Here is a 12,033-nt window from a genome sequence, read left to right as displayed (position 1 = left end):
GTCTCTCCCTCCATCTCCAATCCCTCAGTGTCTCGCCCTCCATCTCCAATCCCCCAGTGTCTCTCCCTCCATCTCCAATCCCTCAGTGTCTCTGCCTCCATCTCCAATCCCTCAGTGTCTCTCACTCCATCTCCAATCTCTCAGTGTCTCTCCCTCCATCTACAATCCCTCAGTCTCTCTCTCCCTCCATCTCCAATCCCTCAGTGTCTCTCCCTCCATCACCAATCCCTCAGTGTCTCTCCCTCCGTCTCCAATCCCTCAGTCTCTCTCCCTCTGTCTCCAATCCCTCAGTCTCTCTCCCTCCATCTCGATTCCCTCAGTGTCTCTCCCTCCATCTCCAATCCCTCAGTCTCTCTCCCTCTATCTCCAATCCCTCAGTCTCTTTCCCTCCATCTCCAATCCCTCAGTCTCTCTCCCTCCATCTCCAATCCCTCAGTTTCCCTCCCTCTATCTCCAATCCCTCAGTCTCTCTCCCTCCATCACAAATCCCGCAGTCTCTCTCCCTCCACCTCCAATCCATCAGTCTCTCTCCCTCCATCTCCAATCCCTCAGTCTCTCTCCCTCCATCTCCAATCCCTCAGTGTCTCTCCCTCCATCTCCAATCCCTCAGTGTCTCTCTCCCTCCATCTCCAATCCCTCAGTCCCTCTCACTCCATCTCCAATCCCTCAGTGTCTCTCCCTCCATCTACAATCCCTCAGTGTATCTGTCCCTCCATCTCCAATCCCTCAGTCTCTCTCCCTCCATCTCCAATTCCTCAGTCTCTCTCCCTCCATCTCCAATCCCTCAGTGTCTCTCCCTCCATCTCCAATCCCTCAGTGTCTTTCCCTCCAACTCCAATCCCTCAGTCTCTCTCCCTCCATCTCCAATCCCTCAGTCTCTCTCCCTCCATCTCCAATCCCTCAGTCTCTCTCCCTCCATCTCCAATCGCTCAGTATCTCTCCCTCCATCTCCAATCCCTCAGTGTCTCTCCCTCCATCTCCAATCCCTCAGTGTCTCTCCCTCCATCGCCATTCCCTAAGTCTCTCTCACTCCAGCTCCAATCCCTCAGTCTCTCTCCCTCCATCTCCAATCCCTCAGTCTCTCTCCCTCCATCTCCAATCCCTCAGTGTCCCTCCCTCCATCTCCAATCCCTCAGTCTCTCTCCCTCCATCTCCAATACCTCAGTGTCTCTCCCTCCATCTCCAATCCCTCAGTGTCTCTCCCTCCATCTCGAATCTCTCAGTGTCTCTCCCTCCATCTCCAATCCCTCAGTCTCTCTCCCTCCATCTGCAAACCCTCAGTGTCTCTGCCTCTATCTCCAATCCCTCAGTGTCTCTCCCTCCATCTCCAATCCCTCAGTCTCTCCCACCATTCCCAATCCCTCAGTCTCTCTCCCTCCATCTCCAATCCCTCAGTCTCTCTCCCTCCATCTCCAATCCCTCAGTCTCTCCCTCCATCTCCAATCCTTCAGTGTCTCTCCCTCCATCTCCAATCCCTCAGTGTCTCTCCCTCCATCTCCAATCCCTCAGTGTCTCTCCCTCCATCTCCAATCTCTCAGTGTCTCTCCCTCCATCTCCAGTCCCTCAGTCTCTCTCCCTCCATCTCCAATCCCTCAGTGTCTCTTGCTCCATCTCCAATCCCTCAGTCTCTCTCCCTCCATCTCCAATCCCTCAGCCTCTCTCCCTCCATCTCCAATCCCTCAGTCTCTCTCCCTCTATCTCCAATCGCCCAGTGTCTCTCCCTCCATCTCCAATCCCTCAGTGTCTCCCTCCATCTCCAATCCCTCAGTCTCCCTCCCTCCATCTCCAATCCCTCAGTGTCTCTCCCTCCATCTCCAATCCCTCAGTCTCTCTCCCTCCATCTCCAATCCCTCAGTGTCTCTCCCTCCATCTCCAATCCCTCAGTGTCTCTCTCTCCATCTCCAATCCCTCAGTGTCTCTCCCTCCATCTCCAATCCCTTAGTCTCTCTCCCTCTATCTCCAATCCCTCTGTGTCACTCCCTCCATCTCCAATCCCTCAGTCTCTCTCCCTCCATCTCCAATCCCTCAGTGTCTCTCCCTCCATCACTAATCCCTCAGTGTCTCTCCCTCCATCTCCAATCCCTCAGTCTCTCTCTCTCCATCTCCAATCCCTCAGTCTCTCTCCCTCCATCTGCAATCCCTCAGTGTCTCTCCATCCATCTCCAATCCCTCAGTGTCTCTCCCTCCATCTCCAATCCCTCAGTCTCTCCCTCTCTCCATCTCCAATCCCTCAGTGTCTTTCCCTCCAACTCCAAACCCACAGTCTCTCTCCCTCCATCTCCAATCCCTCAGTCTATTTCCCTCCATCTCCAATCCCTCAGTCTCTCTCCCTCCATCTCCAATTCCTCAGTCTCTCTCCCTCCATCTCCAATCCCTCACAGTCTCTCCCACCATTCCCAATCCCTCAGTCTCTCTCCCTCCGTCTCCAATCCCTCAGTCTCTCCCTCCATCTCCAATCCCTCAGTCTCTCTCCCTCCATCTCCAACCCCTCAGTCTCTCTCCCTCCATCTCCAATCCCTCAGTGTCTCTCCCTCCATCTCCAATCCCTCAGTCTCTCTCCCACCATCTCAAATCCCTCAGTGTCTCTCCCTCCATCTCCAGTCCCTCAGTCTCTCTCCCTCCATCTCCAATCACTCACTGTCTCTCCCTCCATCTCCAATCCCTCAGTCTCTCTCCTTCCATCTCCAATCCCTCAGTCTCTCTCCCTCCATCTCCAATCCCTCAGTCTCTCTCCCTCTATCTCCAATTCCCCAGTTTCCCTCCCTCCACCTCCAATCCCTCAGTGTCTCCCTCCATCTCCAATCCCTCCGTCTCCCTCCCTCCATCTCCAATCCCTCAGTGTCTCTCCCTCCATCTCCAATCCCTCAGTCTCTCTCCCTCCATCTCCAATCCCTCAGTGTCTCTCCCTCCATCTCCAATCCCTCAGTGTCTATCCCTCCATCTCCAATCCCTCAGTGTCTCTCCCTTCATCTCCAATCCCTCAGTCTCTCTCCCTCCATCTCCAATCCCTCAGACTCTATCCCTTCATCTCCAATCCCTCAGTCTCTCTCCCTCTATCTCCAATCCCTCAGTGTCACTCCCTCCATCTCCAATCCCTCAGTCTCTCTCCCTCCAACTCCAATCCCTCAGTGTCTCTCCCTCCATCTCCAATCCCTCAGTGTCTCCCCCTCCATCTCCAATCCCTCAGTGTCTCTCTCCCTCCATCTCCAATCCCTCAGTCCCTCTCACTCCATCTCCAATCCCTCAGTGTCTCTCCCTCCATCTACAATCCCTCAGTGTATCTGTCCCTCCATCTCCAATCCCTCAGTCTCTCTCCCTCCATCTCCAATTCCTCAGTCTCTCTCCCTCCATCTCCAATCCCTCAGTGTCTCTCCCTCCATCTCCAATCCCTCAGTGTCTTTCCCTCCAACTCCAATCCCTCAGTCTCTCTCCCTCCATCTCCAATCCCTCAGTCTCTCTCCCTCCATCTCCAATCCCTCAGTCTCTCTCCCTCCATCTCCAATCGCTCAGTATCTCTCCCTCCATCTCCAATCCCTCAGTGTCTCTCCCTCCATCTCCAATCCCTCAGTGTCTCTCCCTCCATCGCCATTCCCTAAGTCTCTCTCACTCCAGCTCCAATCCCTCAGTCTCTCTCCCTCCATCTCCAATCCCTCAGTCTCTCTCCCTCCATCTCCAATCCCTCAGTGTCCCTCCCTCCATCTCCAATCCCTCAGTCTCTCTCCCTCCATCTCCAATACCTCAGTGTCTCTCCCTCCATCTCCAATCCCTCAGTGTCTCTCCCTCCATCTCGAATCTCTCAGTGTCTCTCCCTCCATCTCCAATCCCTCAGTCTCTCTCCCTCCATCTGCAAACCCTCAGTGTCTCTGCCTCTATCTCCAATCCCTCAGTGTCTCTCCCTCCATCTCCAATCCCTCAGTCTCTCCCACCATTCCCAATCCCTCAGTCTCTCTCCCTCCATCTCCAATCCCTCAGTCTCTCTCCCTCCATCTCCAATCCCTCAGTCTCTCCCTCCATCTCCAATCCTTCAGTGTCTCTCCCTCCATCTCCAACCCCTCAGTGTCTCTCCCTCCATCTCCAATCCCTCAGTGTCTCTCCCTCCATCTCCAATCTCTCAGTGTCTCTCCCTCCATCTCCAGTCCCTCAGTCTCTCTCCCTCCATCTCCAATCCCTCAGTGTCTCTTGCTCCATCTCCAATCCCTCAGTCTCTCTCCCTCCATCTCCAATCCCTCAGCCTCTCTCCCTCCATCTCCAATCCCTCAGTCTCTCTCCCTCTATCTCCAATCGCCCAGTGTCTCTCCCTCCATCTCCAATCCCTCAGTGTCTCCCTCCATCTCCAATCCCTCAGTCTCCCTCCCTCCATCTCCAATCCCTCAGTGTCTCTCCCTCCATCTCCAATCCCTCAGTCTCTCTCCCTCCATCTCCAATCCCTCAGTGTCTCTCCCTCCATCTCCAATCCCTCAGTGTCTCTCTCTCCATCTCCAATCCCTCAGTGTCTCTCCCTCCATCTCCAATCCCTTAGTCTCTCTCCCTCTATCTCCAATCCCTCTGTGTCACTCCCTCCATCTCCAATCCCTCAGTCTCTCTCCCTCCATCTCCAATCCCTCAGTGTCTCTCCCTCCATCACTAATCCCTCAGTGTCTCTCCCTCCATCTCCAATCCCTCAGTCTCTCTCTCTCCATCTCCAATCCCTCAGTCTCTCTCCCTCCATCTGCAATCCCTCAGTGTCTCTCCATCCATCTCCAATCCCTCAGTGTCTCTCCCTCCATCTCCAATCCCTCAGTCTCTCCCTCTCTCCATCTCCAATCCCTCAGTGTCTTTCCCTCCAACTCCAAACCCACAGTCTCTCTCCCTCCATCTCCAATCCCTCAGTCTATTTCCCTCCATCTCCAATCCCTCAGTCTCTCTCCCTCCATCTCCAATCCCTCAGTCTCTCTCCCTCCATCTCCAATCCCTCACAGTCTCTCCCACCATTCCCAATCCCTCAGTCTCTCTCCCTCCGTCTCCAATCCCTCAGTCTCTCCCTCCATCTCCAATCCCTCAGTCTCTCTCCCTCCATCTCCAACCCCTCAGTCTCTCTCCCTCCATCTCCAATCCCTCAGTGTCTCTCCCTCCATCTCCAATCCCTCAGTCTCTCTCCCACCATCTCAAATCCCTTAGTGTCTCTCCCTCCATCTCCAGTCCCTCAGTCTCTCTCCCTCCATCTCCAATCACTCAGTGTCTCTCCCTCCATCTCCAATCCCTCAGTCTCTCTCCCTCCATCTCCAATCCCTCAGTCTCTCTCCCTCCATCTCCAATCCCTCAGTCTCTCTCCCTCTATCTCCAATTCCCCAGTTTCCCTCCCTCCACCTCCAATCCCTCAGTGTCTCCCTCCATCTCCAATCCCTCCGTCTCCCTCCCTCCATCTCCAATCCCTCAGTGTCTCTCCCTCCATCTCCAATCCCTCAGTCTCTCTCCCTCCATCTCCAATCCCTCAGTGTCTCTCCCTCCATCTCCAATCCCTCAGTGTCTATCCCTCCATCTCCAATCCCTCAGTGTCTCTCCCTTCATCTCCAATCCCTCAGTCTCTCTCCCTCCATCTCCAATCCCTCAGACTCTATCCCTTCATCTCCAATCCCTCAGTCTCTCTCCCTCTATCTCCAATCCCTCAGTGTCACTCCCTCCATCTCCAATCCCTCAGTCTCTCTCCCTCCAACTCCAATCCCTCAGTGTCTCTCCCTCCATCTCCAATCCCTCAGTGTCTCCCCCTCCATCTCCAATCCCTCAGTGTCTCTCTCTCTCCATCTCCAATCCCTCAGTGTCTTTCCCTCCAACTCCAAACCCACAGTCTCTCTCCCTCCATCTCCAATCCCTCAGTCTCTCTCCCTCCATCTCCAATCCCTCAGTCTCTCTCCCTCCATCTCCAATCCCTCAGTCTCTCCCTCCATCTCCAATCACTCAGTCTCTCCCTCCATCTCCAATCCCTCAGTGTCTCTCCCTCCATCTGAAATCCCTCAGTGTCTCTCCCTCCATCTCCAATCCCTCAGTCTCTCTCCCTCCATCTCCAATCCCTCAGTGTCTCATCCTCCATCTCCAATCCCTCAATGTCTCTCCCTCCAGCTCCAATCCCTCAGTGTCTCTCCCTCTATCTCCAATCCCTCAGTGTCTCTGCCTCCATCTCCAATCCCTAAGTCTCTCTCCCTCCATCTCCAATCCCTCACTGTCTCTCCCTCCAACTCCAATCCCTCAGTGTCTCTCCCTCCATCTCCAATCCCTCAATCTCCCCCTCCATCTCCAATGCCTCAGTGTCTCTCCCTCCATCTCCAATCCCTCAGTGTCTCTCCCTCCATCTCCAATCCGTCAGTGTCTCTCCCTCCATCTTCAATCCCTCAGTCTCTCTCCCTCCATCTCCAATCCCTCAGTCTCTCTCCCTCCAACTCCAATCCCTCAGTCTCCCTCCCTCCATCTCCAATCCCTCAGTCTCTCTCCCTCCATCTCCAATCCCTCAGTCTCTCTCCCTCCATCTCCAATCCCTCAGTGTCTCTCCCTCTATCTCCAATCCCTCAGTGTCTCTCCCTCCATCTCCAATCCCTCAGTGTCTCTCCCTCCATCTCCAAACCCTCAGTCTCTCTCCCTCCATCTTAAATCCCTCAGTGTCTCTCCCTGCATCTCCAATCCCTCAGTGTCTCTCCCTCCATCTCCAATCCCTCAGTCTCTCTCCCTCCATCTCCAATCCCTCAGTCTCTCTCCCTCCATCTCCAATCCCTCAGACACTCCCTCCACCTCCAATCCCTCAGTCTCTCCCCCTCCATCTCCAATCCCTCAGTGTCTCACCCTCTATCTCCAATCCCTCAGTGTCTCTCCCTCCATCTCCAATCCCTCAGTCTCTCTCCCTCCATCTCCAATCCCTCAGTGTCTCTCCCTCCATCTCCAATCCCCCAGTCTCTCCCTCCATCTCCAATCCCTCAGTCTCTCTCCCTCCATCTCCAATCCCTCAGGCTCTCTCCCTCCATCTCCAATCCCTCAGTCTCTCTCCCTCCATCTCCAATCCCTCAGTCGCTCTCCCGCCATCTCCAATCCCTCAGTGTCTCACCCTCCATCTCCAATCCCTCAGTGTCTCTCCCTCCATCTCTAATCCCTCAGTCTCTCTCCCTCCATCTCCAATCCCTCAGTCTCTCTCCCTCCATCTCCAATCCCTCAGTGTCTCTCCCTCCAACTCCAATCACTCAGTCTCTCTCCCTCTATCTTCAATCCCTCAGTGTCTCTCTCTCCATCTCCAATCCCTCAGTGTCTCGCCCTCCATCTCCAATCCCCCAGTGTCTCTCCCTCCATCTCCAATCCCTCAGTGTCTCTGCCTCCATCTCCAATCCCTCAGTGTCTCTCACTCCATCTCCAATCCCTCAGTGTCTCTCCCTCCATCTACAATCCTTCAGTCTCTCTCTCCCTCCATCTCCAATCCCTCAGTGTCTCTCCCTCCATCACCAATCCCTCAGTGTCTCTCCCTCCGTCTCCAATCCCTCAGTCTCTCTCCCTCTGTCTCCAATCCCTCAGTCTCTCTCCCTCCATCTCGATTCCCTCAGTGTCTCTCCCTCCATCTCCAATCCCTCAGTCTCTCTCCCTCTATCTCCAATCCCTCAGTCTCTTTCCCTCCATCTGCAATCCCTCAGTCTCTCTCCCTCCATCTCCAATCCCTCAGTTTCCCTCCCTCTATCTCCAATCCCTCAGTCTCTCTCCCTCCATCTCCAATCTCGCCGTCTCTCTCCCTCCACCTCCAATCCCTCAGTCTCTCTCCCTCCATCTCCAATCCCTCAGTCTCTCTCCCTCCATCTCCAATCCCTCAGTGTCTCTCACTCCATCTCCAATCCCTCAGTGTCTCTCTCCCTCCATCTCCAATCCCTCAGTCCCTCTCACTCCATCTCCAATCCCTCAGTGTCTCTCCCTCCATCTCCAATCCCTCAGTGTCTCTCTCTCCATCTCCAATACCTCAGTGTCTCTCCCTCCATCTCCAATCCCTCAGTGTCTCTCCCTCCATCTCCAATCCCTCAGTGTCTCTCCCTCCATCTCCAATCCCTCACTGTCTCTCCCTCCATCTCCAATCCCTCAGTCTCTCTCCCTCCATCTCCAATCCCTCAGTGTCTCTCCCTCCATCTCCAATCCCTCAGTGTCTCTCCCTCCATCTCCAATCCCTGAGTCTCTCTCCCTCCATCTCCAATTATTCAGTCTATCTCCCTCCATCTCCAATCCCTCAGTCTCTCTCCCTCCATCTCCAATCCGTCAGTGTCTCTCCCTCCATCTCCAATCCCTCAGTGTCACTCCCTCCATCTCCAATCCCTCAGTCTCTCTCCCTCCATCTCCAATCCCTCAGTGTCTCTCCCTCCATCTCCAATCCCTCAGTGTCTCTCCCTCCATCTCCAATCCCTCAGTCTCTCTCACTCTCCAACTCCAATCCCTCAGTCTCTCTCCCTGCACCTGCAATCCCTCAGTGTCTCTCCCTCCATCTCCAATCCCTCAGTCTCCATCCCTCCATCTCCAGTTCCTCAGTGTCTCTCCCTCCATCTCCAATCCCTCAGTGTCTCTCCCTCCATCTCCAATCTCTCAGTGTCTCTCCCTCCATCTCCAATCCGTCAGTCTCTCTCCCTCCATCTCCAATCCCTCAGTGTCTCTCTCCTCTATCTCCAATCCCTCAGTGTCTCTCCCTCCATCTCCAATCCCTCAGTCTCTCCCACCATCTCCAATCCCTCAGTCTCTCTCCCTCCATCTCCAATCCCTCAGTGTCTCTCCCTCCATCTCCAATCCCTCAGTGTCTCTTCCTCCATCTCCAATCCCTCAGTCTCTCTCCCTCCATCTCCAATCCCTCAGTGTCTCCCCCTCCATCTCCAATCCCTCAGTGGCTCGCCCTCCATCTCCAATCCCTCAGTGTCTCTCCCTCCATCTCCAATCCGTCAGTGTCTCTCCCTCCATCTCCAATCCCTCAGTCTCTCTCCCTCCATCTCCAATCCCTCAGTCTCTCTCCCTCCATCGCCAATCCCTCAGTGTCTTTCCCTCCATCTCCAATCCCTCAGTCTCTCTACCTCCATCTCCAATCCCTCAGTCTCTCTCCCTCCATCTCCAATCCCTCAGTCTCTCTCCCTCCATCTCCAATCCCTCAGTGTCCCTCCCTCCATCTCCAATCCCTCAGTCTCTCTCCCTCCATCTCCAGCACCTCTGTCTCTCCCTCCATCTCCAATCCCTCAGTGTCTCTCCCTCCATCTCCAATCTCTCAGTGTCTCTCCCCCCATCTCCAATCCCTCAGTCTCTCTCCCTCCATCTCCAATCCCTCAGTGTCTCTCCCACTATCTCCGATCCCTCAGTGTCTCTCCCTCCATCTCCAATCCCTCAGTCTCTCTCCCTCCATCTCCAATCCCTCAGTCTCTCCCACCATCTCCAATCCCTCAGTCTCTCTCCCTCCATCTCCAATCCCTCAGTCTCTCCCTACATCTCCAATCCTTCAGTGTCTCTCCTTCCATCTGCAATACCTCAGTGTCTCTCCTCCATCTCCAATCCCTCAGTCTCTCTCCCTCCATCTCCAATCCCCCAGTGTCTCTCCCTCCATCTCCAATCCCCCAGTGTCTCTCCCTACATCTCCAATCCCTCAGTGTCTCCCTCCATCTCCAATCCCTCAGTGTCTCTCCCTCCATCTCCAATCTCTCAGTGTCTCTCCCTCCATCTCCAATCCCTCAGTCTCTCTCCCTCCATCTCCAATCCCTCAGTCTCTCTCCCTCCATCTCCAATCCCTCAGTGTCTCTCCCTCCATCTCCAATCCCTCAGTGTCTCTCCCTCCATCTCCAAACCCTCAGTGTCTCTCCCTCCATCTCCAATCCCTCAGCGTCTCTCCCTCCATCTCCAATCCCTCAGTCTCACTCCCTCCATCTCCAATCCCTCAGTGTCTCTCCCTCCATCTCCAATCCCTCAGTCTCTCTCCCTCCATCTCCAATCCCTCAGTCTCTCTCCCTCGATCTCCAATCCCTCAGTCTCTCTCCCTCTATCTCCAATCCCCCAGTGTCTCTCGCTCCATCTCCAGTCCCTCAGTGTCTCCCTCCATCTCCAATCCCTCAGTCTCTCTCCCTCCATCTGCAATCCCTCAGTGTCTCTCCCTCCATCTCCAATCCCTCAGTCTCTCTCCCTCTATCTCCAATCCCTCAGTGTCTCTCCCTCCATCTCCAATCCCTCAGTGTCTCTCCCTCCATCTCCAATCCCTCAGTGTCTCTCCCTCCATCTCCAATCCCTCAGTCTCTCCCCCTCCATCTCCAATCCCTCAGTCTCTCTCCCACCATCTCCAATCCCTCAGTGTCTCTCCCTCATTCTCCATTTCCTCAGTCTCTCCCTCCATCTCCAATCCCTCAGTCTCCCTCCCTCCATCTCCAATCCCTCAGTCTCTCTCCCTCCATCTCCAATCCCTCAGTCTCTCTCCCTCCATCTCCAATCCCTCAGTCTCTCCCTCCATCTCCAATCCCTCAGTCTCTCTTCCTCCATCTCCAATCCCTCAGTCTCTCCCTCCATCTCCAATCCCTCAGTCTCTCTCCCTCCATCTCCAATCCCTCAGTCTCTCCCTCCATCTCCAATCCCTCAGTGTCTCTCCCTCCATCTCCAATCCCTCAGTCCCTCTCCCTCCATCTCCAATCACTGTGTCTCTCCCTCCATCTCCTATCCCTCAATGTCTCTCCCTCCATCTCCAATCCCTCAGTGTCTCTCCCTTCATCTCCAATCCCTCAGTGTCTCTCCCTCCATCTCCAATCCCTCAGTGCCTCTCCCTCCATCTCCAATCCCTCAGTCTCTCTCCCTCCATCTCCAATCCCTCAGTCTCTCTCCCTCCATCTCCAATCCCTCAGTCTCTCTCCCTCCATCTCCAATCCCTCAGTGTCTCTCCCTCCATCTCCAATCCCTCAGTGTCTCTCCCTCCATCTCCAATCCCTCCGTCTCTCTCCCTCCATCTCCAATCCCTCAGTCTCTCTCCCTCCATCTCCAATCCCTCAGTGTCTCTCCCTCCATCTCCAATCCCTCAGTCTCTCTCCCTCCATCTCCAATCCCTCAGTCTCTCTCCCTCCATCTCCAATCCCTCAGTCTCTCCCTCCATCTCCAAGCCCTCATGTCTCTCCCTCCATCTCCAATCCCTCAGTGTCTCTCCCTCCATCTCCAATCCCTCAGTCTCTCTCCCTCCATCTTCAATCCCTCAGTCTCTCTCCCTCCATCTCCAATTCCTCAGTGTCTCTCTCTCCATCTCCAATCCCTCAGTGTCTCTCCCTCCATCTCCAATCCCTCAGTCTCTCTCCTCCATCTCCAATCCCTCAGTATCTCTCCCTCGATCTCCAGTCCCTCAGTGTCTCTCCCTCCATCTCCAATCCCTCAGTCTCTCTCCTCCACCTCCAGTCCCTCAGTGTCTCTCCCTCCATCTCCAATCCCTCAGTCTCACTCCCTCCATCTCCAATCCCTCAGTGTCTCTCCCTCCATCTCCAATCTCTGTGTCTCTCCCTCCATCTCCAATCCCTCAGTGTCTCTCCCTCCATCTCCAATCCCTCAGTGTCTCTCCCTCCATCTCCAATACCTCAGTCTCTCCCTCCATCTCCAATCCCTCAGTCTCTCCCTCCATCTCCAATCCCTCAGTCTCTCTCCCTCCATCTCCAATCCCTCAGTGTCTCTCCCTCCATCTCCAATCCCTCAGTGTCTCTCCCTCCATCTCCAATCCCTCAGTGTCTCTCCCTCCATCTCCAATCCCTCAGTCTCTCTCCCTCCATCTCCAATCCCTCAGTCTCTCTCCCTCCATCTCCAATCCCTCAGTGTCGCTCCCTCTATCTCCAATCCCTCAGTCTCTCTCCCTCCATCTCCAATCCCTCAGTCTCTCTCCCTCCATCGCCAATCCCTCAGTGTCGTTCGCTGCATCTCCAATCCCTCAGTGTCTCTCCCTCCATCTCCAATCCCTCAATGTCTCTCCCTCCATCTCCAATCCCTCAGTGTCTCTCCCTCCATCTCCAATCCCTCAGTGTCTCTCCCTCCATCTCCAATCCCTCAGTGCCTCTCCCT

At 54.7% G+C, this 12,033-nt stretch overlaps 1 protein-coding gene across 1 annotated transcript in view; it reads left to right on the top strand.

Annotated features, from left to right (window-relative positions):
- The window catches only part of LOC147094864 (uncharacterized), a 247,195-nt gene that overhangs the window by 118,049 nt on the left and 117,113 nt on the right, over positions 1-12,033 (top strand). The gene's annotated exons all lie outside the window — the stretch shown is intronic.

The sequence above is a fragment of the Somniosus microcephalus genome, unplaced genomic scaffold, assembly GCF_052327205.1.
Source record: "Somniosus microcephalus isolate GS21.2 unplaced genomic scaffold, FLI_Smic_1.0 unresolved_chr1, whole genome shotgun sequence".
NCBI classification, from domain to species: Eukaryota; Metazoa; Chordata; class Chondrichthyes; order Squaliformes; family Somniosidae; genus Somniosus; species Somniosus microcephalus.
The sequence above is the reverse complement of the archived record's forward strand: the minus strand, read 5'-3'. Positions and strand labels throughout refer to the sequence as shown.